The following is a 27729-nucleotide window of genomic DNA, read 5'->3' on the forward strand; positions in this document are numbered from 1 at the left end:
AGATCCCATCTTAAATAACCGAAGGCCGCATGAAATACACATTACATTTAAGTTCACTTCAAACTATAGATTGAACATATGGGAACAAACTACCGAAGGACCGGGACTCCCGAATGACTTGAAAGTCCAGCGGTATTCGGGCCGTCGAGTAGCCTTTGTGGTCGGTAGCCGAACGGCGGCCACCCTGAATCCCTCTAATTACCGATTGCAACACTGTTGCAATCCTTAATGGGAGCCACACGACCTCCTGTGTGTGGTCTCCCTTCAGTAGTTTGGTTGTTTCACGAACAGTGTTGAAATTCACTGGTCGTGAAACGATTTGCAGGAAGGCTGGCGGCTTTCATGCCGCCAGCATACGAACGCCATTGTTCGCAAGAACCACACTACATACACTTGGTTCTTAAAGGCATACATACACACTTGTAACAAAATGCAGTAAATACAGTTTAAAGTGACTGGATTTGCCACAGGTATACTATCCAGCCAACTTCTGTAATGGCAACTGTCAGTTTTAATAAAATTATTTACATGGACTTTTACTTTTTTTAAATGAGTTTAAGTTTGTATTCTGTTATCCTTTATATAAATATCGAAATCTAAAAATGTTACGCTAGCCTGGCTAAAATCATCTATTAAAATAATTCCATCATTATTTAAAAATGTTTTTTCTATAAAATTCTTTGCTGTAGAAAGGTCCACTCCCTGACATCTTACCTGTCAGAATATATAGATACATTTTTACAAAAAATAGAAGTTAAATTAAAATCTCTTTTAAGAGACAGTACCCATATTATACAAATTCTGTCCACAATACAATGGAAAGAGCAATACATCCTATTTACAGCAGATGTAGATCAGACCCAGGAAATGGGACTAAATTGCCCGATCCAAGAAGCAGAAGTAAATACAGCTATTACAAAACTTCAGAAAGGTAAAACTCCAGGACCTGATGGGTTCACAAATTCATTTTTTCTTGTATATAGATCTCTATTGAGCAAACACTTGGTCCTTACTTTTAATGATGCAGTTCAGAGGGGGAACTTTCCGGAAGAAATGATGGGAGCAAATGTGCTGCCGATTTTGAAACAAGGAAAGAACCCCACTTTAGTGTCAAGCTATTGGCCTATCTCTTTAACAAACACTGATGTTAAAATATTTGCTTCCTTAAACCTTAAGATAAATATCCATAAGACATTCTAATTTGAACACTATATAGAGATGATTTACATAATATGTTAAAAAAAAAAAGTGAATGTATATTAATTCAACCCCCTTTTATTTCCCTTTTTTTTCTGTACCCCTTTTTTTGAATTTAAAAAAAAAAAGAATAAAATTCTAATTGCAAAAAATATTTGCTTCCATTTTAGCAACCCGGCTTAAATTAGTAATTAAGAAATTAATTCATAAAGATCAAATTGGATTTATGCCGGGAGAGTGGGTAGGATCTAACACCAGACGAATTATTGATATTCTAGATGGTGCAAAAAGGAAAAAGATACCTCTTATAACCATCGCGGTAGATGCTGAAAAAGCATTTGATAGGCTGAATTGGAAATTTTTAGAACTAACTTTAGAAGCATATAATATTAATGGGTGGATGCTAAAAGGCATTATGGCACTCTATAAAAATTATTCTGCGAGAATAGTTGGGCCAAATGTTTGCTCTGATGTGGTATCTATAAGGAACGGGGTTAGACAAGGCTGCCCATTATCGCCATTGCTTTTTATTCTGTCTATTGAACCTTTAGCAGAAAAGATCAGGAAAAACTCAGAGATTAAGGGATATAAGATAAAGGAAGATGAATTTAAGAACAGCCTTTATGCTGACGATATTCTGCTCACTATAGTGGATCCTTTTAAATCATTAGACTCTCTGATGATAGAAGTTAAGAAATATAGCCAATTGGCAAATTATAAATTTTTTTTTTTTTTTTGTAAATCTCTTTTTTATTGAGGCATAAAGTATGTGGGTACAGAATATAAGAGGGGAGACAATAAAGTTTCATACAAGTCGGGTGTTATACATAGCAGTGCATATCAACTCAAAATATATACCAGCCTCATTTCGTATTAAGAATAACAAGGTTACGTCAGGTGGTTATTCAGTTGCAGAACATTGAAATACATGCTAGGACTAGGCTATGGTATCTGAAAGCTGGGTAAAGTAAAGAAAACACAGGATTAACGGTAACACATTACAACATCTCCTATGCCGGACTGCCTCATTTTATATTAGTTAAACAAACAATACGATTATAAACAGAATGGCTTATTTGTCTTAATATAGCTAATCATAAGCAAAGCATCAAGTGGGTCATGCCAAGTATATGTCAGGTGAAGCCACATTGGTGCGTTTTGGGTGTGGCAAGGCTGTAGTTCGCTACTGTGTGCCTAACTGAACATGTTGGGGACTGAGCTGGGTGCGTCTGGGGGAGCAGAAATGTGTCCCAAGTGTGACGTGTCAGGCTAGGAATGTGGAAGCAACTCAGAGTAAAATAAAAAGTAATGCGAAATTAAGTAAAGTAAAACACTGCCCTGTACTATCATGCATGGTTATCAAGGCTATACTATGGCTGTGATTACTGCAGTGTAGGTGGCATAAACATGTGTCAAGTAGCATAAGTACCCATTACTGCTCGTTGTTTCAAACTAGGGCATAGTATCTTTTCAGTTAACGGGTATTGAGTTCAGTCGTACAGCAGTCCATATGCCTGGCAACAGGAGGGGTGCGTGGAAGGGCTTTGTCTGTTGCCTTCATCCAATCCCCAGTGCGTGCCACATCGGGTAGTCCATTCTCTGCTCCGGTGTGTCGGTTCCCCCATCCGGCATGTGGGTGATCAGGCTGAGTTGCAGGCGTGGAAATAATGCTGTCAGCGTGTTGCAGCCTGGCATTTCCGAGGCCCTGGATCTCCGAGTTGTTAAGGAGGCCCTTGCCCCTGGTCTGTAGGTCTTCTTTCTCCAGTCGGGGGGTTCGTGGCTCAGTCTAGGCATTGTGGTGGTGGTCTTCCGGAGAGCTTGAGGTGAGGAGGGGGTGCGTGTACGGTGGGGAGTTTCTCCCCCGCTCCAGACCGTGCGTGGGGTCATCGCCATGTGGCCACAGGCTCGGTTACCTCTCGGGACCGGGTCTTTCCCTTTGTGGGCGCTGTGGAAGGTCCTGGTGGTAGTCCACCGCCGGCGGTGGGTGACCTTCCCGCGGTGTGGTTGGAGTTTTGGAGGTAGTCTCCTAGCGACCCCCAGTCTGGATAGGCATACTGCCTTCCGTGGTGGGGCAGTTTTGCCCGGGGTCCACTCCGTCTGCTTCTGGACTTTAGGCCATACCTCCTCCCTGTGTCGAGTGGGGTTTTGTTGGGCCTCTCTGAGCTCCAATTTTGCCCAGAATTGTTGGAGCAGGGTCTCCAGGCGCTCATGGAGGGGCCGGGAGGGTGCATGGTCTGGCGCATGGCCCGAAGCCGCCATTTTGTCGGCGGCAGTTTGGTCGATAGCTGCTCGGTTCAGGCTGTTGTCGTCAAGTGTATTCCAGTTAGGTTTGTGATACATGATGATTGGGCCCGGGATAACCCCCACCGGTCCAAGGGGGGGGGAGAAAGTCCGATACTGCGGGTGCCGCTTGTTTTGGTGGGCCGGGAGAGCGGCCGTCTCTCCCCTGCCCTGTGTAGAGTAGGCCCCGAGTCCCTGTGTCGCGGATTCCGACATCCTTCGGGCTTGCGAGGTGTCCCCCAGTTCCCTAGACTTTGTAGTGTACGGTGAGGCAGGTAGGGGTTCTGGGTCAGGTGCTATACCCCCGATATTTGTCAGGAATCCGGTCCAGGCTCGGGAGCTCAGAGAAAGCATGTCTGCTCAGCTCCCCGGTCAGGCTCCGCCCCCACAAATTATAAATTAAATAATGATAAGACTATAGTTATGAGTATTGGTCTAAAAAAAAATAAATATAGGGATGAGATTAAAAGTAAATATGAATTTGCCTGGACCACAGAGAAATTTGCATATTTGGCAGTAACAATCCCGAAAGATATTGATAGAATGATGGAAGTACATTTTCTACAGCTTCTTAAGAATACTAATTTATTACTTAAATCTTGGAGACACAGATTACATGGTGGGAGCACATTAACATTATCAAGTGTTATATTATTCCTAAATGGAACTATTTAATGCAAATGGGACCTCTTAGGATCTCACCTAGCTGGTTAATGTTATTGCAGAAGAGTTTGGAAAATTTCATTAATCAAGATAAAAAGAACAGAATTAATAGATCAACTATGTCGTTACAACCCTCAGATGAAGGTTTAAATTTCCCTAATATGCATTTTTTCTATTGGGCGAACCAATTAACTCATGTATATAGAACTCAGGTAGAAACTGCTATGAATTAATCTTGGTTTAAAATGGAAATGGAAGATTTAGGGTTAAAAAACATAGAAGGACTTATCTGGAACACAAACCATAGTGAAAAAATGGGTATAGATATTAAGAACAATAAAATATGGTCACAGCTCCAGCCAATGTGGGAAGATATTAAAAGGAAATTGGACCTGAGATATGCAATATTGGATTATTCTCTGTTGGGAGTAATGGAAGCTAATATTAAGAATATATATTATTGGAATGTTGGAGGAAATGCGGGATAAAAAAAATATCTCAGGTCCTAGATAATGATAAGTTAATGTCATATGAGTCCCTAAAAGAAAGATTCCAGATACCAAGTACGAAGATTTTTTCTTATTTAAGGGTTAAATATTTTCTACAGAATTTTTAGTTATACCAGTAGGAAAATCCCCAAGATTATTGAGATCTCTCTTTTCAAGTGCGTCTTCATCTAAAATTTTGGCTAAGGCAATAGAAATTATGAGAAATATTAACTATGTGGTAGTTACCCCTCAAATAACTAAGTGGGAAAGAGACTTAAATTGTCAATTGGATAGGAATGAATGATATGAATCTTTCAATAAGATACGAAAACAAGTACAGTGTCTGAATCTTGTAGAAACTCATTATAAAGTCATGAATAGGTGGCATTTGGTTCCCAAAAGGCTAGCACAGATGTATCATAATACATCTCCGCTGTGTTGGAGATGTGGTAGAGAGGAGGGGACCCATCTCCACATATGGTGGAGTTGTTCAGAGATACAGCAGTTAATAGATTGGCTGTATAAATTCATGGTAGATATGACGAAGATGGAGTTAGACAGAAAACCCGAAGTTGTGCTATTGCATATGCACTGGCCAAGATTATCTTATAGAATAGAATGTTTCCTGATTCATTGTTTTGTAGCTTTTAAAATAATAATTGCTCGGAATTGGAGAAATAATTCAAGATTTTCCTAGTCTTGACGTCAGAAAATATAGATTTTATTAAAGACAGGAGGCGAGTATTATGCATTAACTTTCTTTACTTAACTCCAGCAGCAAAGACATTTTTTCAATAAAGTTTAGTGAATAAAAAAGATAAAAACAACAGAGTAACTGAAATGGAACATTGGTAGCCAATCAGCATCCAGCATAGTCCATATAGTGAATGATCCCCAATATTCTCCCTCTTTCGACCTGCGAATCTAGAAGAAGTGTCTAGTAGAGTAACTCCAAGGATAGAATGACGAAACTCCAAACAGGATTAAGCTGAAATATAAATAACAGGGTGGGTTAATGGGAGGGATAATACTCGCCTCCTGTCTTTAATAAAATCTATATTTTCTGACGTCAAGACTAGGAAAATCTTGAATTTTATAACAAGACAGGAGGCTCGTATTATGCATGTTCAAAGCTAAATAGTCATAATATAAAATACATTAGATGTTATTACAATATTATTTTTGAAACATGCAGCCTAGGTCTAAAATAAAACTGTTTAAATGTAGATTCTGAAGACCAATCTGCAGTTTTTAACAGATCTGATAAAGAGCCACCTGCTTGAAACACTTTAGTAGTCATAGCTCCTCTTGATGAGTGAGCTCCAAACATTGAAATATTAATACTAGAAATCCTAAAAATTCTATCTCCTGAGAGGGAGTTAAAATCGATTTATCGTAATTTATTACAAAGCCAAGGCTTGTTAACAGATTCAATGTCCATTGAGAATGTAGTTGAATAGTTTGCACACTCTGTGACATAATCAATATGTCATCTAGATAGATTATCATTCTTACTCCCCTGCTTCGAAGTAGGGATATTACTGGTTTGAGTAATTTGGTGAAACACCAAGGTGCAGAGGATAAACCAAATGGCAATGATTTGAATTGTCATTTCTTCCCTTGCCATAGGAACTGTAAATATTTCTGACATGAGTGGTGGATAGGTACCGTGAGGTATGCATCCTTCAAATCTATTTTGATCAACCAGTCATTGAATATCAATAGGTCTTTGAGGTAATAAATTCCCTCCATTTTGAAATGGTGGTATCTGACAAAATTGTTTAAGTATTTCAAGTTTATGACTGGTCTGTGACCAAAATCTTTCTTTTCAACCAAGAATAAATTGCTTATGAAGCCTGAGCTGCTCATGGGCACCTGTATGATGGCATTTTTTGAGCATAAACTTAATATTTCTTGATGCACCAGGGCCTGGTCTTGGGTCGAAAAATTTATCGGGAAAGGTATGTTTCTTTGGACGGGGCATGATATAAAATCTATTTTGTAACCTAGAACCGTGTCTAGTATCCAAGAATCGTTTGCAATCTGACTCCAGACATGGAAAAAAACAAGTGAGTCTGCCCCTAACACTACCAGGGAAGAAAGGGGGGTTGTCGTACTCACCGGATGAAGATCTGAAGTGAGACATTCCTCGATGGCCTCTTGATCTCCAAGGTCTGCCACGTAGTGGAAAGAATAGAGTTGATTGTTGGGTGTCATGTGAGGGCCTGGTGGGTTGGAACCTGTCTATGTTGAAAGGAACGGCTGGAAGAATGGTTCCTTCCTCTTCCAGCCCTTCCGAAAACCTTAGTGTTGAAAACTTTCCTCAGGGATGACTGAGCCTTATCAAGAGAACAAAATAGATTGACATATTTATTAATGTCTTTAATAAAGGATTCCCTGAATAGGAGACCTTCCACTGCTGGACCAGGTTCGGAAGTGGCTAAATTTGACAGTTGAGGGTCAATTTTCATTAAAATAGACCTGTGGCGTTCGCTGGTCAGCGCTGCGTTAGCATTCCCCAAAAAGCATATTATGCGTTGGGTCCAGCCTCTTAAAGTATCAATGCTGGGAGGATTCCCAGAAGCTGCAGCATGTTCTAAAGTTTTAAACATTTTAGCCACAGGACCAGAAATGTCCATTAATTTATCTTGACAAGATTTTAGTGATCTGTCAAGACCTTTATTTGGGTTCTTCCCTGATTTTGTTAAAAATTGCACAATAGTGGGATCTAGATCAGGGGTCTGTGCTACTTTCTTTGACAAGGCCGGTCTAGGGTGTTCAACCAGTATTCAAGATATTTGGCTACATGAGCCATAAGGACCCATTTGGCTGGGATGTTTAATATGGTCTGGGTTGAATAATGGTTTACCATTAAAATCCAAAATAAGATTTAGAGATAAGCTCAGGTGTCTCTGAGATATATGAATAATTTGAGGCAGAATCAGAGTCAGATTTGTCATCCCCTGAGATTGAAGATGAGTCACTATCTGAGGAGGTTTTATAGGAGTCAGGTTTGCTCCTGTGAATGGCCTTCCGAGCTCATTTGTCTTCCTCACAAGCAGAGGGTCTTTTGAGTGATTGATTACACTCTTCAGTTTTGCGCGAGACACGCATTGTGTTCTTGTCTTGGTCCTTCCCTATCTTAAGTGGCTTAGAGCCGCCAGGGGATTCTGCAGGACCCTCAAAGCAATGTTTGCGTTTCTGGGTGGCCTTCCCAGACCTCCTAAAACCTTGAGCTAGTTCAGACTCCACAGATGACCAGAACTGGTCTGAAGGAGTACTAATTAAAAGAGTCTTCTCACTGGGTTTTGAGTTGCTTATGGCTTGAGCCACAGACTTTGCAATTGCTTCTTGCATAGAAGACATTGCAGTATAAATTGCAGAGGAAACTGACTTTTGAACAGATAAATCCACAATATTTTGTAAAGAATCCTCAGTGAGGATTTCACAGTCATGAGAAACACCAGGTTTTGGTGACTCAATTGGTCTAATCTCTTTAGAATTCATAATTTACAAAATTGCAACAAATAGCAATTGTATCTACTATTCGAGAATAGTTGAATAATAAAAATGTTGCCAACTATGAGGGGAAATTCTGACAGGAAAATCAAATAGTTCAAGTTATAATAATAATTACCAGTAAAGAGTAACAAGTTGTGAAGAAAAACGCTGTCCTGAGGTAAAGTGGGCGGGAAAGTTAGCTGAGGACCAACTAACTGGTATTCCCGCCCATAAAACGTCATCAATGTATGAGGGATTAACTGATAGAAACGCGCGTGCAGCGGTTCGCATAAAACTGCCGAAATGACTGAACAGTAAATTGACCGTTCGTATACAAAAAACCCGCGAACGTGAGAATAATAAAGTAATACGAAAAGTAAATGGGTGCAATTTGTGTGAAAAAACTAACGAATGCGATTCATAAAAATAACTGACCTAACAGTTCAAAGACTAAAATACCGAACGCGAACGAACCGCGACTTCATTTCCAGACAGAATGCATGAAAGACAGTGCACCAAATATAAATATGTATTTTAAAACAATAAGAAGACATATAATTACTTCAGAAAAGTATATATTCCAAAGGAATAAACACATATGTCAACATATAACCAAACTAGAAGGTATGTATAGAAAACAGTAGCATAAGTGAATATATACAGGGAGTGCAGAATTATTAGGCAAGTTGTATTTTTGAGGATTCATTTTATTATTGAACAACAACCATGTTCTCAATGAACCCAAAAAACTCATTAATATCAAAGCTGAATATTTTTGGAAGTAGTTTTTAGTTTGTTTTTAGTTATAGCTATTTTAGGGGGATATCTGTGTGTGCAGGTGACTATTACTGTGCATAATTATTAGGCAACTTAACAAAAAACAAATATATACCCATTTCAATTATTTATTTTTACCAGTGAAACCAATATAACATCTCAACATTCACAAATATACATTTCTGACATTCAAAAACATAACAAAAACAAATCAGTGACCAATATAGCCACCTTTCTTTGCAAGGACACTCAAAAGCCTGCCATCCATGGATTCTGTCAGTGTTTTGATCTGTTCACATCAACATTGTGTGCAGCAGCAACCACAGCCTCCCAGACACTGTTCAGAGAGGTGTACTGTTTTCCCTCCTTGTAAATCTTACATTTGATGATGGACCACAGGTTCTCAATGGGGTTCAGATCAGGTGAACAAGGAGGCCATGTCATTAGATTTTCTTCTTTTATACCCTTTCTTGCCAGCCACGCTGTGGAGTACTTGGACGCGTGTGATGGAGCATTGTCCTGCATGAAAATCATGTTTTTCTTGAAGGATGCAGACATCTTCCTGTACCACTGCTTGAAGAAGGTGTCTTCCAGAAACTGGCAGTAGGACTGGGAGTTGAGCTTGACTCCATCCTCAACCCGAAAAGGCCCCACAAGCTCATCTTTGATGATACCAGCCCAAACCAGTACTCCACCTCCACCTTGCTGGCGTCTGAGTCGGACTGGAGCTCTCTGCCCTTTACCAATCCATCCATCTGGCCCATCAAGACTCACTCCCATTTCATCAGTCCATTAAACCTTAGAAAAATCAGTCTTGAGATATTTCTTGGCCCAGTCTTGACATTTCAGCTTGTGTGTCTTGTTCAGTGGTGGTCGTCTTTCAGCCTTTCTTACCTTGGCCATGTCTCTGAGTATTGCACACCTTGTGCTTTTGGTCACTCCAGTGATGTTGCAGCTCTGAAATATGGCCAAACTGGTGGCAAGTGGCATCTTGGCAGCTGCACGCTTGACTTTTCTCAGTTCATGGGCAGTTATTTTGCGCCTTGGTTTCTCCACACGCTTCTTGCGACCCTGTTGACTTTTTTGAATGAAACGCTTGATTGTTCGATGATCACGCTTCAGAAGCTTTGCAATTTTAAGAGTGCTGCATCCCTCTGCAAGATATCTCACTATTTTTGACTTTTCTGAGCCTGTCAAGTCCTTCTTTTGACCCATTTTGCCAAAGGAAAGGAAGCTGCCTAATAATTATGCACACCTGATATAGGGTGTTGATGTCATTAGACCACACCCCTTCTCATTACAGAGATGCACATCACCTAATATGCTTATTTGGTAGTAGGCTTTCGAGCCTATACAGCTTGGAGTAAGACAACATGCATAAAGAGAATGATGTGGTCAAAATACTCATTTGCCTAATAATTCTGCACTCCCTGTATGATACTTATCTCTACTGGAGCAGCAAAGAAAGAGGGAGAATATTGGGGATCATTCACTATATGGACTATGCTGGGTGCTGATTGGCTACCAACGTTCCATTTCAGTTACTCTGTTGTTTTTATCTTTTTTATTCACTAAACTTTATTGAAAAAATGTCTTTGCTGCTGGAGTTAAGTAAAGAAAGTTAATGCATAATAGGAGCCTCCTGTCTTGTTATAAAATCAAAGATTATCAGGAGAAATAATTAAAGATCAAATCTTGAAACAAATTAGGATGGAGAGGGACTTGAGCGTTCCTTTTTTGAATAATCCAAAAAGATTTAGGTTTTGGCAAGAATGGGTAAGCGAAATCCAGTAATGTATTTTGAGTTGTATTTTGCTTTATATCTGAGTTTGTATAAGATGCTTCTATTTGTATAGTTATCTAATATTGATGTCAGACACTTTATATATGTCCTATTAAGAGCGTATCGTATGTAAGGGTAGCACCCCTTTTTGTCTTAGTAGAGACATTTGTATCTTAACTTGATAGCCTGCATGAAGACCTATGAGGCTTAGCCTCTTTACAAGATATGGAGAGTGCTATAAATTATCTTCAAAATTTTTATTCAGAGAATGTCTATAATACGCCTCTCTCTTGATATAATAATCAACCCCTGGACATAAACTTGGCCTCCTGTTACCTCCTCTCCCCGCAGAATTCAATGTCTGTTTTGTGTATTTTGGATATGTAATTTACACTTGATACGATGACTTATAATGTTATCTATGTACTATTGTGGTTGTCTATGATGTACATTATATGTGTCATGTACTCTTTTTACATGTTTAAAAATATGAAATAAAAGATTATAAAAAGGAAATTAAAATCTCATTTAAGAGACAGTACCCATATTATACAAATTATGTCCATAATACAATGGAAAGAGCAATACATCCTATTTACAGCAGACGTGACGTTACTCTACACAGTTATAGAACATCTCCAAGGATGTGAGGCAGTCCAGTATGCATTGGCAACACACTCTGAACTTAAGAATGACCAAATCGAATATATAGTCAAATGTGTAGCATTCATCTTCAGCCATAATCATTTGTGGGCCAATAACCATCACTACTTACAAATAGAGGGTACTGCCATGGGGACTAGATTTGCGCCAAGTTACGCAAACCTTTTTATGGGCAAATGGGAGGACGAATTCATTTGGACCAACTCCCAATATAGCGCAAATCTAGTCCTATGGCAGCGCTCCATAGATGACTGCATATTTATTTGGAAAGGAGATCTTCCATCATTGGAAACTTTTAAGCAATACCTAAATTTTAACCCTTATAATCTTTATTTCCCTTTTAACCACTCTCAAGAAAAAATAGAATTTTTAGACCTGGAAATTTACTTGAAAAACAACAAAATAAAAACTAAAACATTTAGGAAGTCTGTTGCATGCAATAGTTTCATCCCTAATAATAGCTTCCATAAACAAACGTGGCTCAACAATATACCATTCAGTCAATTTAGGAGGATAAAAGGCAATTGTTCAGAACCTGAAGTATGCAAAAATCAAATCGAAAAAAAAGAAACATCAACTCCGTTTAAAAGGATACTCTGAATTTCTACTAAATCAAGCCATTATTAAAACCATGGAACTACCACGGAACCAAATCTTAGAAACATAACCGAAAACTCAAGAAATTGATAATCAAACACATCAAGTACGCAACACTTTACATAAAGATTGGAGCATTCTTAAAGGGTATCCTTAACTAGATACAATTTTAAAACAAAAATCGTTTATTCTAAAGCCCCAAACCTTAATACAATACTAACACCAACTACAAAAAATGAGAAAAAGAGAAATGAAATGAAATACAATACTAACACCAACTACAAAAAATGAGAAATAACAAATTCTACACAATTAAAAGCAAAAATAGGCTTTTGGAAATGTAAAAAATGTGGGGGATGCATAAATAATCCAGAACAACCACAAAAAATTAAGGAATTCATTCATCCACAAACTAAAGAAATTTTTTTAATTAAAAATAATTTAAATTGTAACACAACAGGTCTCATGTACAATGAAAATAGCTAGATAGTCTAATGATCCCCGACCTCTATGTAGATGGAAACCAGAGGTGTCGGAGAAAGATAGACATAATTTTGGTCAGGGGGTGGTGCCAGTCCACCAAAGGGCTTGTACCCGGATAAATATATGAATTAGAAATTTAGGCTGGCAAGGTGATATATTTGAACAACTTGGAGGTTTGTACCTACAGAAACCTACAGTGATGTGATGTGTGTATGATGGGAGAAGAGAAAGGAGAAAGGCTCCCTAGGGTCTTGTGTGTTGGTGTTTCTGCAAAGTAATCAACTGACACCAGTCTTTATTAAGCCCTAATTTGCAAGATGACACCAGTTCAAGATTTACCATAAAGGGGAGACACATAAACTCCCATAGATATGCTGGAGCAGTAAAAGTTGGAGGGGGTGGGGGGGAAGGCGGGTGGGGGGGGGGGTTATTGCCACAGCATTGCAATCAATAGTGCAAGTTGAGAGACCCCTTAGTATAAGTAATATACAGACGTGGGAATGGATAAGAGGGCTGTAAATGAGCTCCTCTGGTATCTTAGAAATGACCAGCTGTGTGCTAGTTCCTAGTCTCCCCCCAACACCTTCAAGGGTGTTCTAATCTGTAACGCTACCCACAGAGAAAAAGTTACCACTTATTGTCAGAAGGAGGTGTAAATCTGGGGACTGAGAGAGAGCTCTTCAACTATCTTTGTAAAGAGAAGGCTATGTACTAGTCCCTAGTCTCCTCCAAACACCTTCAAGGGTGTTCTATTCTGTAACTTTAATCTGAATGGAGAGCCAATTACTGCCTAGTAAATCATCACCTTCGCTGTAGGAACCGCACTGTACAAAGTAAAGAAATTATTAACCTATGCGGGTCTAATTATCCATCGTGAGAAAAGTGTCCCTAAAGTGAAAATAACAAGTGCTGTGAAAAAGAGTGACGAGCTGGCGCCCGACGTGCGTTTCGGTGTATGGCAACACCTTCGTCAGGGGCTGGGAAAGCCTCGCCGAAAAGCCGGGACTTTTAAACCCCACTATGGCCAATCAGATGTGGGAATTCCTCCCGCGTCATATGATCACGTGTCCGGGGTGCCCAGACGTCATTGATGACGTATTGCCCCTTGTGACTTAACTGTGGGCGGGGCGAGAGGGGCGAGATTGGTAGGTTAACTTGTCAATCTCCTAGTGTCACTGAAGACGCATCGCCCCATGTGACTGGCCGTGAATCAACGGAATAGTCAGATTAAATGGCGAGCGTCATTTAGGTGACGAATTAGGTTTAAGAAAATCGCCGATCATGGGCTGGGGGACATCTGTGAGTAAGACACAAGTGTGATGCTATATAGAACATTACTATCCTTAAAAGCTATTGATCCATCTAATGTCTATTGGAGTATATTACTTCCAGTAGAGAGGTTAAGCTGTGTGTATGTAAAAATAAAATTATTTATAATTACTATACAGTGTATTGTTTTTCTTCCTCTATTTTGGTGGCTCCAGAAATAAGGAGCTAGTGATAAGACATTGTGGAGCAAATGGGTATGACCCTGCAGTGAATCCTTGGATGTTGTCATTAATTGGAAGCTGTCTTAGCTGTATAGGGGTGGTATAGGTCATATTCGAAATTCAGCAGACATAATGTTAAGTAGATAACGTTTAAGACTATTATGGCATCAGATGGCTTCTAGGAGGTTGGCCTGGGGTTAAGATTATGTGACTAGTGTAAATGGTTAACTGAGTTATATACAGTGATTTTGTTTACAGTGCTGGTAAGAAATTACAAGTTGTTATCGTTATTATGTAGAGATCATGTGATGAAGGGAGTATAGGTAAAACCTTCATTTAGTCCATTTGGAGACAGAGTTTTCAACCGATAAATCCAATAACATTCCCTTTTTCTGATGTGTTGGTCCCAATTGCCCTCCCTTTGGTCCTGTCTAATCAGTTCTATGCCCTGAAATTTCAGAATTGTGGGGTCTCCGCTATGTACATTTTTGACATGTCTTGAGATTGGGGTTTCTATATGTCTTGTGGTTTTAGCAGAATTAATGTGCTCAAGAATTCTTCTTCTGAAGGGGCGGAAGGTTTTTCCCACATACAGCATATGGCATTGACATGTGATCAGGTAGACCAGGCCTTTTGAGCTACAATTGAAAAAGGAACGTGTATCAAAATGCTGGTTTTTGCTACTATTGGTGAAGGTTTTTGAGTCTTTCTTGATAAACTTACATGCCTTGCACCTGCCACATTTGTAAGTTCCCTTAAGGTTATTTGATAACCAATGTGTTGGTGCTGAAGGTCTCTGAAAATGGCTGTGAACTAAGGAATCTTTGAGATTCTTTCCTCTTCTAGCTACTAGGGATACCTGTGTCGGGATAATATCCCTCAGCTGTTCGTCCTGTTTTAACAGCGGCCAAAATCGGTGCATAATTGATCTTACGCAGTTCCATTCTGCATCATATGTGGCTATACAGCTAAATTTCTTGTTCTCTTGTCCCACTATGGGGACATCTTGTGCGCCCTCATATGCCAACCTGCACCTGGGATGGTGGGAGGAAAAAATAGTGTTCGCCGATCCAGGAAACCATCTAGCCCAGTGTATCCATTACTGGAAGAGATACATAGATGACATCGTGATCATCTGGACAGGCACGTCTGAGCAATTCTCAGATTTCGTACATTTACTGAACACTAATGACCTTAACCTCATGTTCACCATGGAGGTTGGAACTCCAAATCTGACCTTCCTGGACCTTACCCTGATCCCCAATTTGAATGGGACAATAAAAAGCAACTTGTTTAGAAAGAGTACGGCCACAAATAGCCTACTAAACTGGGAGAGTCATCACCCAGTCCCTCAGAAAAAGGGGATTCCTATTGGCCAGTACTTACGCCTCAGACGCAACTGCACAGATGTAGATGACTTTAAAACCAAGGCCAGGGACTTAAGGACCATGTTCAGAACAAAGGGGTATCCCAATAAATGCCTTTAAAAGGGCCTATCACAGAGCCCTACTAACAGACAGAGACAGCTTAATATGAGAGGACTCCACTCCAACCAATAATAATAAAAAAACAGTGGGACAAGAGAACAAGAAATTTAGCTGAATAGCCACATATGATGCAGGATGGAACTGCGTAAGATCAATTATGCACCGATTTTGGCCGCTGTTAAAACAGGACGAAAAGCTGAGGGATATTATCCCGACACAGGTATACCTAGTAGCTAGAAGAGGAAAGAATCTCAAAGATTCCTTAGTTCACAGCCATTATCAGAGACCTTCAGCACCAACACATTGGTTATCAAATAACCTTAAGGGAACTTACAAATGTGGCAGGTGCAAGGCATGTAAGTTTATCAAGAAAGACTTTTACCAGCCAACAAACTCTTAATGAAGCTCTGGAAGCTCTATATGTGAAATTAAAACAAGATCTGGAAGATAATTCTAACATACTAAGGCTGGAAATAGCTAATATATCCTCTATACTGCAAAATCAGGCAGATACACTCCAGAAAATCCAAACATCTAACGAAGATTTAACCTTAAAATATAATCAATTGGACGAGAAGATTAAAGCATTAGAGACAAAGGTTACCGATTTGGAAGATAGATCCCGAAGGAACAATATAAAATTGAGAGGTGTTCCTGAATCCATTAATTATGATCAACTAGACAAATTCTTAAAATCTTTCTTTCAAAACCTAATGCCTGAATTGTCACTTGGAGAATTCCCATTCGAGCGATACCATAGACTATACAGACCAAAGAACGTGTCGGCTGACATACCTAGAGACATAATTGTCTGTTTCTCTAACAACTATATTAAAAACTTAATCATGCAGTCGGCACAAAAAAATGCTATAACAGACCCCCAATTTAAAGATATTAAGTTATATTCAGATATATCTTTGACGACTCGGTTGGCAAGGAAAAAATTTGCCGTTCAGACCAGCATTCTGAGGAAACATGGAATTAAATATAGATGGAGTTTCCCTACAGCATTACTGGTTTCCTTTCAAAATCAACAATTTCTTCTTAAAGAAGCCTCGGCGGCCCAAGAAAAAATCCAACTTTGGAAATTACAGTAGCTATCTCCCTGAGTTGATTAAATTAACGACCACCTACCTGGAACAAGACACTGACTATTTACTAAGTTGTTCAAGTTAATGATCACCTTTTTTGGAATAAGACAATGACTAACTACTACCACTATAAATCTTTTTTTTATTTTATTTTATTATTTATTTATTTATTTATTTTTCTTTGTCCTTTTGTAATAATCAAAGACAGATTAGATTAGTGAATGCCCAAGCTCCATGGGCAGAGTTATGTCCAAAGTTATGGTTGTTCATTTATAGATAAGGGCATTTGGTAACATTTGCAATTTAAAAATCTACACTGTATTCATATAAGGGGTATGACATAAGTTAAGGTCTAAGGTAATGTTAACCTGCGATAATGTTGGGAGTCATATAATTATGCTATAATATATAGTCATTACACAATATTTTCTGTTAAGATGCCTTCACTTCCCCACTCTCCTCCGCTTTGATATAATTAATTACATAGGAGACTGGTAATTCTATATGTTATATCTCTGACGGATAATTGAAGGTGGCATATTGGAGATATATAAGAATGGTATAAGAATGGTATAATATATAAGAGGTAAAGCTGATCTAGATCACCATACATAGGGGTAGTCGGACTATGTGTATATATATATATATCAAGGAAATAGGTAGACAGAATGACTAAGGGAGGGGAAAGGAGAGGAAGGACTCGTATTATCATACTTAAGAGTTGGAGAAATATGCTGAACAGAATTAGAATAGTAACTATTGGAATATTTTTTTTTTCTTTTTTTTTTAACCAACGCGATCCATTACCCCAGACAAAACTAACTGATCCATTGAAGGTTATAGTGTTAAATAAAGGGTGGATATTTGGAATACTGTTTGGGTTTTGATGAGGTCTGGAGAATTTCCTTTTCTTGTCAGTGTGTTTATTTTTTATTTTATTTTTTTCTTCTACATCTATAGGCAGGTCTGGTTCAGGTAGATATAAATATACAGGTCTCCTTATCTTGCTTCTTTCACGATATACATTTCATATTCCATATTATATCTTGGAATTACAATGACTGAGGGAAGGGAGAGGAGAGGGAAATTAGTTTTATTATAATGGATAGCTGTAAAATACAACAAGTAGTGTCAGATTAGTAATATATTGGGTTATGGCTTTAGGGGTTAGGGTGGTCATGCATTCTAGTCAAAGTTGACAGTATTGTGGATTGACATAGATCGATTTTGGGCTAGAAACTCAGAATGCCGTCTGGTCTCTGAAGAGTTTGGAGGCCTTCCTCCTCTCGCTAGGGTCTCTATTCCTGCAATTATAGGCAGGTCTTGTTCAGGGGGCTTCTTATATATGTATGTATCTATATATATATACGTTTCCCCACTGGATTACCAAGAGGGGGTTTGTTCCCTCTCTTGAAGTATTTTTTATGTTTTTTGTACTTTATATTGTAAATTTGTATTTTTTTTGTTTTTGTTTTTTCTTTTGTTTCTGTTTTTTCCTTTTTCCTTTTCTGAGACTCGATTTGGGGGGTAACCAGGACAATAGGCGTTATGATGGCACTTAATGTGATATCATGGAATGTCCAGGGTTTGAATTCACCACAGAAAAGGGGAGCGGTCTATAAATTTCTAAATGAAAACGATATTGACATTGCTTTTATTCAGGAGACACACTGGATTAATCCCCCAGAGAGACTCTGGAAGTTTAAGAAATTCCCGTTGATATTTTCTTCTAATATGGAGGGAAAAAAAAAAAAAGAGGCACGGCTATCATAATCTCTAGCAGAACTAATTTTGAAATGATACATCTAACTGGGGATTCAATGGGAAGATACGTAATACTCATTGCAAAAATTAATGGTATTATATATACTTTGGTTAATATTTACGCACCAAATTCGTGCCCAGGGGACTTTTTGGATAAACTTATGGAAAAGGTTGATGAACTAGCATGTGGTAACATCATAATTGGGGGAGACTTCAATTGTGTATTGGACCCAGCACGGGATAAAAGCCATAAAAATGTTAGAGATTATAAATCTGTAAATACCTATGTTTCAGATCTTTCTAAATTTCTAGATAGGAACTCTCTATTTGACTGTTGGAGGACTTTGAATCCTAGTGAGAGAGACTATACCTTTTTTTCGAATGTCCATCAGACCTATTCTCGAATTGATATGTTTCTGGTGAAAGCCGGGTTTCTAAGTTCTATTATTAAATCCAATATTGGATCCATAGTTGTATCAGATCATGCACCAGTATTCATTAAGGTTAAGCTAAAAGGTGGTCTTAGACCAAGGACAAGGTGGAGACTTAACGAAAGCCTCTTGAAATCAGAGTGCAACATTGACCTTTTGTCATCCGAAATTGAAAACTTTTTGATTACCAACGATAATGGGGAAGTTTCTACGGCTATGGTATGGTGTACCCTTAAAAGCTATATAAGGGGACTATTGATTAAACTTGGCTCTGAATCTAAAAGGAAGAAGGCAGAATCTCTGCAAGAGTTAAGAATAAAATTGGCAAATCAGGAACGTTTAAATAAAGATATGATGAATAAAGACTTAATCAAAGAAATAGCTAAATTAAGGGAAACTATTAAAGAGAGAATTTACGATATGGTCAATAAAAATATACTATTCCTTAAACAAAGATGGTACCATAACAATAACAAAATAAACAAAGACCTTTCTAATAAAATTAAAAATAACCTCAAAGATAAATCTATAAAAAAAATTGTCTTAGGTGATAAACATTTAGTGTCACCAAAGGATATTGTAAATGCATTTGCGGAATTTTACAAATCCTTATATAACCTGGAGGAGGTAGGGAAGAGCAGAGAGGAAATGGATACATTTCTGAGTAGTCTTAGATTACCAAAAATTAACCATAGGAAGTTGGAAATGCTGAATGCCCCATTTTCACTATCAGAAATAACCGAAGCAATAGGTAAGTTAAAATTGAACAAGGCCCCAGGCCCAGATGGCTTTTCAACAATGTTTTATAAAACCTTTTCTAGACTCATTTCCCCTATCCTTTTAGAGATGTTCACGAAGGTGTCCGCGGATACCCCCTTCCCAAATGAGATGTTATTGGCTTCAATTATTCCCATACCCAAAGTAGGGAAAGACCCAACACTAGCTTACTAACTATAGACCTATATCTCTTATTAATTTGGATATAAAGTTATTCTCTCAAATCTTGTCCAATCGATTTAAAGAGGTAATTGGAGAACTGATTGATGTTGATCAGTCTGGATTTGTGCGAGGGAGAGGTACTACAGATAATACACGTAGAATATTTAATTTAATACATAGAATAAATGAGCATAAATGGGGATCTGTCATTATGGCCCTCGATGCTGAGAAGGCCTTTGACAGAGTCAATTGGAGATTCCTCGACTCTGTCATGGGCCAATTCGGCTTAGAGGGTCAGTTTAGACAAAAAACTATGTTGTTATATAGGAGCTCTACAGCTAAAATAATTAATTCTTTCGTTGAGTCTGACCATTTTGAGGTCAAAAATGGTACTAGACAGGGTTGCCCTTTGGCTCCCCTGCTCTATATTCTTACAATTGAACCCTTGGCCACCTTGATCAGACAGGATAATAATATAAGGGGGGTTAAGTCTCTTAATGGGGAAACCAAGGTTTCCCTTTTTGCAGATGATGTACTCCTTACCTTGACGGATCCGATGGTCTCAATTCCATCGGTATTGGATGTTATATCCATCTATAGTAGTTTCTCAAACTATAAGGTCAATATGAAAAAAACTCAAATCTTAGCCTCTTTTTTATCTGAGGCTCAGAAAGATCATCTGACTGCACATTTCCAAATCTTATGGGCAAAAGACACTATTGGTTATTTGGGGATTAAAATATCTTTTGATATAGAGAGGACGATACAAACAAATTACGATAAATTACTAAAAGATTTGCAACAATTGGTAGACAAATGGAGGAAGATTGAGTCCTCATGGATAGGAAGATTAAATATGATCAAGGCATTCCTGATACCTAAACTCGTTTATTATCTTAGGGCAATTCCTTATAGACTGGGGAAAGGTATCCTTAATCGTTTTCAAATCATGATTTCCAAATGTATTTGGGCAAATAAACCACCTAGGATAGCTTTTGACACTCTTCGAAGGAGCTATCAGAAGGGAGGAATAGCATTTCCAGATGTAGATAAAATCCATGAAGCATGTATGGCGACTCATCTTTTACAGTGGCTAGACATGGAACAGGGATATAAATCGTGGCTTACTTTAGAACAGGAGGATAGCCCTAGATATAAACTGTTCGTTCTCTTTTGGATGGGTATGTTGAATTTGGGTGATCTGGATACCAAGTATCTTTCGAATCGTATATTGGTAGATATGATCAATACCTCCAAAATCCTAAATAAAAAATTGAAGCTAGAAGATAAATTATTATATAGGGTTCCATTAGTGGTCCTACAATATACAATGGATAATATAAATGTCCAATCTTGGACACACCTAGGTATAGTGAAGATCTCGGATTTGTGGGATGGACTTAAACCCATCCCATTTACACAATTGCAAGAAAAGTATAATCTTCCCCCTAGAGATCTCTTTCAATATCTAAGGATTAAGAATTTTCTATTATCTAGGACCATACTTAAGGACCACAATGTTAATCCCCTTATTGTATTATATAAAAAGAAGGGAGGGATCTCTAGATTTACTAAATTGCTAGAATCAATGGAACAAGATTCTCATGCTACCTCTTTTGTTAAATGGGAACAAGATATTGGGGAATCCTTTCCACTTTTGGAATGGACCAATGCTACACTCCTAGTTAAGCGTTGTATACATAGCGTCTCTCTCTATGAAACACACTTAAAGATAATATATAGGTGGTACATGGTACCGGCTAGATTATATAAAATATCATCTGTATATTCTAGGAACTGTTGGAGATGTGGAAACGAGGAGGGTACTATATATCACATATGGTGGGAGTGTCGGGGTCTTAATAATATAAAAATTCAAATGCTTGGCTTTATTAATTCTATTTTTAGGGAGATAAAAGAAATTAGCCCTCAACTCTTTCTCTTTAATATTGGTTTCCCTTCGCAAGATAAATATCAAAAATATCTTTTGACCCATATATTTTTTGCCATTAAAATATGTATAGCTAGGGCCTGGAAATCCTCTATCCCATTAATATGGCATAATATTATGGAGCAAATAGATTATCAGTACAGGATGGAATCAAACCCCTTTTTTGGTACTAGAGATGTGGCCAAACTATGGTCACCCTGGACAAATAAACAGAATATAAGATAACGGATTGTGCTTCCCCCATATCGAGTCTCAGAGAATGTAATTTATTTGTAGTCTAAATTATTATTTTTTTTTTTTATGTTTATCAATATAACAGCTATACCATGGAAATTCTTGGTGCGAATTCCATCAGATAGCGGTTGGCAGTGGACAAATGTAGCGCGATTGCAATATACATATGTGTATGATGGTTTTCAATGGAACACTGCATTTTCTTTGTGGAAACCTTCGGTGTTTAATTCTACATAGTGTCTATATTGCAATATATTGCCAGCATATGTATGCCTTCAATAGTCATGGTGTGTTTTTTTTTTTGGTTATAATTTTTTTAAATTTTTTTTTTTTTTTTTTTTTTTTTGCTTGTTTAATTTGTCGTGTTTTAACATATTTCTTTGTGTCTGGCTGTTTCAATGTGCTGGAGGATTGCCTTTGGGGTACCTCACATGCAATTGTTAAAACTTTTATACAATAAAAAGAAAAGAAATTAAAAAAAAAAAAGAAAGACTCAAAAACCTTCACCAATAGTAGCAAAAACCAGCATTTTGATACACGTTCCTTTTTCAATTGTAGCTCAAAAGGCCTGGTCTACCTGATCACATGTCAATGCCATATGCTGTATGTGGGAAAAACCTTCCGCCCCTTCAGAAGAAGAATTCTTGAGCACATTAATTCTGCTAAAACCACAAGACATATAGAAACCCCAATCTCAAGACATGTCAAAAATGTACATAGCGGAGACCCCACAATTCTGAAATTTCAGGGCATAGAACTGATTAGACAGGACCAAAGGGAGGGCAATTGGGACCAACACATCAGAAAAAGGGAATGTTATTGGATTTATCGGTTGAAAACTCTGTCTCCAAATGGACTAAATGAAGGTTTTACCTATACTCCCTTCATCACATGATCTCTACATAATAACGATAACAACTTGTAATTTCTTACCAGCACTGTAAATAAAATCACTGTATATAACTCAGTTAACCATTTACACTAGTCACATAATCTTAACCCCAGGCCAACCTCCTAGAAGCCATCTGATGCCATAATATTCTTGAACATTATCTACTTAACATTATGTCTGCTGAATTTCGAATATGACCTATACCACCCCTATACAGCTAAGGCAGCTTCCAATTAATGACAACATCCAAGGATTCACTGCAGGGTCATACCCATTTGCTCCACAATGTCTTATCACTAGCTCCTTATTTCTGGAGCCACCAAAATAGAGGAAGAAAAACAATACACTGTATAGTAATTATAAATAATTTTATTTTTACATACACACAGCTTAACCTCTCTACTGGAAGTAATATACTCCAATAGACATTAGATGGATCAATAGATTTAAGGATAGTAATGTTCTATATAGCATCACACTTGTGTCTTACTCACAGATGTCCCCCAGCCCATGATCGGCGATTTTCTTAAACCTAATTCGTCACCTAAATGATGCTCGCCATTTAATCTGACTATTCCGTTGATTCACGGCCAGTCACATGGGGCGATGCGTCTTCAGTGACACTAGGAGATTGACAAGTTAACCTACCAATCTCGCCCCTCTCGCCCCGCCCACAGTTAAGTCACAAGGGGCAATACGTCATCAATGACGTCTGGGCACCCCGGACACGTGATCATATGACGCGGGAGGAATTCCCACATCTGATTGGCCATAGTGGGGTTTAAAAGTCCCGGCTTTTCGGCGAGGCTTTCCCAGCCCCTGACGAAGGTGTTGCCATACACCGAAATGCGCGTCGGGCGCCAGCTCGTCACTCTTTTTCACAGCACTTGTTATTTTCACTTTAGGGACACTTTTCTCACGATGGATAATTAGACCCGCATAGGTTAATAATTTCTTTACTTTGTACAGTGCGGTTCCTACAGCGAAGGTGATGATTTACTAGGCAGTAATTGGCTCTCCATTCAGATTAAAGTTACAGAATAGAACACCCTTGAAGGTGTTTGGAGGAGACTAGGGACTAGTACATAGCCTTCTCTTTACAAAGATAGTTGAAGAGCTCTCTCTCAGTCCCCAGATTTACACCTCCTTCTGACAATAAGTGGTAACTTTTTCTCTGTGGGTAGCGTTACAGATTAGAACACCCTTGAAGTTGTTGGGGGGAGACTAGGAACTAGCACACAGCTGGTCATTTCTAAGATACCAGAGGAGCTCATTTACAGCCCTCTTATCCATTCCTACGTCTGTATATTACTTATACTAAGGGGTCTCTCAACTTGCACTATTGATTGCAATGCTGTGACAATAACCCCTCCTCCCCTCCACCCCCTCCAACTTTTACTGTTCCAGCATATCTATAGGAGTTTATGTGTCTCCCCTTTATGGTAAATCTTGAACTGGTGTCATCTTGCAAATTAGGGCTTAATAAAGACTGATGTCAGTTGATTACTTTGCAGAAACACCAACACACAAGACCCTAAGGAGCCTTTCTCCTTTCTCTTCTCCCATCATACACACATCACATCACTGTAGGTTTCTGTAGGTACAAACCTCCAAGTTGTTCAAATATATCACCTTGCCAGCCTAAATTTCCAGGTCTCATGTACATGCTAAGCTGTCCTTGTAATAAATTATATATCGGACGAACGAAAAGATCCTTAAAAATAAGAGTAGGCGAACATATTAGAAATATTAAAAAAGGATTTTGTTCACACAACCTATCCAAACACTTTGACATGATCCATGCAAGAAATCCCATAGGGCTTACATTTATGGAAATACAAAAACTAAATACCCCATGGAGAGGAGGAGATCTAGAAAAATAATTAGATAAAGCTGAAGCAAAATGGATCTTTAAGCTAGACCTTAGAGCCTAAAGGGTTAAATGTGGAATATAAACTAAATGCATTTTTATAACTTTTATACTTTTTTATATAAATATTTTTTCACGTATTATTTTTATATATAATTCTTATATCTTCCTAAATTCATGACAACTACATTATTCTCTCATTAATTTTTGTTACGCTCCAAAAGTTTTTAATAATCTGTATGTAATTTTAACAATATGTATATAATTTTACAATAATGTACTCTTTTCACAAGTACCATTTTAAATGTACCAATTTATTAATATCCCCATTTCACAATGTTTTTTTTTTATTATTGGCACAACTGTAACACCTTTATTTCATCCTAAATACGTCAAATAGTAATGTCCCGAACGGTTCGCGGGCGAATAGTTCCGGCGAACATAGCATGTTCGCGTCCGCCACCGCGGGCGAACACATGCGATGTTCGGTCCGCCCCCTATTCTTTATCATTGAGTAAACTTTGACCCTGTACTTCACAGTCAGCAGACACATTCCAGCCAATCAGCAGCACACCCTCCCTAGCAGACCCTCCCACCTACTGGACAGCATCCAATTTAGATTCATTCGGAAGCTGCAACCATTTTATTTTATTTTTTCAATTTATTATTATTATTTTTTTTCAGTGCATATAAATGTTACAAGCAGATATTCCCCCCAGACACTCTGTATTATTGCAGATACTCCCCCCAGACACTCTGTTTTACTGCAAATACTCCCTCCAGACACTCTGTGTTACTGCACATACTCCCTCCAGACACTCTGTGTTACTGCAGACACTCCCTCCAGACACCCTGTGTTACTGCAGATACTCCCCCCAGACACCCTGTGTTACTGCAGATACTCCCCCAGACACTCTGTGTTACTGCAAATACTCCCTCCAGACACTCTGTGTTACTGCAGATACTCCCTCCAGACACTCTGTGTTACTGCAGATACTCCCTCCAGACACTCTGTGTTACAGCAGATACTCCCTCCAGACACCCTGTGTTACTGCAGATACTCCCTCCAGACACCCTGTGTTACTGTAGATACTCCCTCCAGACACTCTGTATTAATGCAGATACTCCCCCCAGACAGTGACACAGAGCAGAATAGGGACTGTTCCCCCTACATAAGGTCATTTGGCAGATATGGATTGACACCTATCCTAAGGATCCCTGATACACACTGACACAGAGCAGAATAGGGACTGTTCCTCCTACATAGGGTCACTTGGCAGATATGGATTGACACCTATCCTAAGGATCCCTGATACATACTGACACAGTAAAGAATAGGGACTGTTCCCCCTACATAGGGTCACTTGGCAGATATGGATTGACACCTATCCTAAGGATCCCTGATACACACTGACACAGAGCAGAATATGGACTGTTCCCCCTACATAGGGTCACTTGGCAGATATGGATTGACACCTATCCTAAGGATCCCTGATACACACTGACACAGAGCAGAATAGGGACTGTACCCCCTACATAGGGTCACTTGGCAGATATGGATTGACACCTGTCCTCAGGGACCCTGATACACACTGGAGGGGGACCTACTGTCCTCCCCCCACCCCCACCCCTGCGTGGTGGGTGGGGGCCATAAAAATAATAAGGGGGGGACCTACTGCCCTCCCCCAGCCCCCAACTGTGCACGGTGGGTGGGGGCCATAAATCACAATGGGGGGAGGACCTACTGTCCTCCCCCCGGCCCCCACCCCTGCGCAGTGGGTGGGGGCCATATATCACAATGGGAGAGGACCTACTGTCCTATCCCCGCCCTCACCCCTGCGCTGTGGGTGGGGGCCATAAAAAAATTGAGGGGGCACCTACTGTCCTCCCCCCTGGCCCCCACCCCTGCGCGGTGGGTGGGGGATATAAATCACAATGGGGGAGGACCTACTGTCCTCCCCCCGCCCCCACCCCTGCGTGGTGGGTGGGGGCCATAAAAATAATGAGGGGGGGACCTACTGTCCTCCCCCCGGCTCCCACCCCTGCGCGGTGGTGGGGCCATAAAAATAATGAGGGGGGGACCTCCTGTCCTCCCCACTGGCCCCCACCCCTGAGCAGTGGGTGGGGGCCCTAAAAAAACAATAAGGGGGGACCTACTGTCCCCCCCAGCCCCCACCCCTTAGTGGTGGGTGGGATACCTAAAAAAAATTCCCCCCCCAATCAAAGGTGACTAGGGGTCCCCAAGCCCATAGTCACCCACCTCCCCACCCCCCAAAAAGTTACCCCCCTACCTACCCCCCTCACCCTAAAAAATAGTGAAGTGGGAATAAAATAACTAACCTGTAAAGAAAAATTCAACTTACCATTTGACGTCATTTGTGTCATTTGTGTCATTTTACACAGCGTTGGAAAGTTCTTTGGAATTTTCCCACGCTGTGTAAAATGATAAAGAGAACTCTGATTGGTGGGCTTCGAATCTAACCAATCAGAGTGTTCTGTGTCATTTTACACAGCGTGGGAAAGTTCTTTGGAATTTTCCCACTCTGTGTAAAATGACACACAGCACTCTGATTAGTTAGATTCCAAGCCCACCAATCAGAGTGCTCTTTGTCATTTTACACAGCGTGGGAAAATGTATTAACCCCTTTATTAACCCCTTCCTCCACTATAGCCATCAATGCCTCCTATCCCCACTATTGCCTCTAATACTCCCTGTCGCCACTACAGCCCCTATAGCCAGTACAGCACCTATGCCCCCTGTCATCCACTTCAGCCCCCACTTCCCCTGCATACACTACAGACCCTATTACCCCCTGCACCCATTAGAGCCCATATTAACCCCTGCATCCACTATGGCTTCTAACCCTCCTCTACACACACTATCTCCCCTGAAATTAGTACTATGATCTAGAGGTGAATATTAATAGAACCTACCTCCCCATTTTTGACTGTGATGTCTTATTATATAAATATATTTAAAGGGACACTATAGGCAGCCAGACCACTTCAGCTCATTGAAGTGGTCTGGGTGCAATATCCAGGGTCCCTTAACCCTGCAATGTTAATTATTGCAGTTTATATAGTCAGTTTTTTTTTACTGACTATTCACCTGAGAGGTTTGCTTTGACGTGGCAGGTGGGCTAAACTC

The sequence above is a fragment of the Pelobates fuscus genome, chromosome 1, assembly GCF_036172605.1.
Source record: "Pelobates fuscus isolate aPelFus1 chromosome 1, aPelFus1.pri, whole genome shotgun sequence".
NCBI lineage: Eukaryota > Metazoa > Chordata > Amphibia > Anura > Pelobatidae > Pelobates > Pelobates fuscus.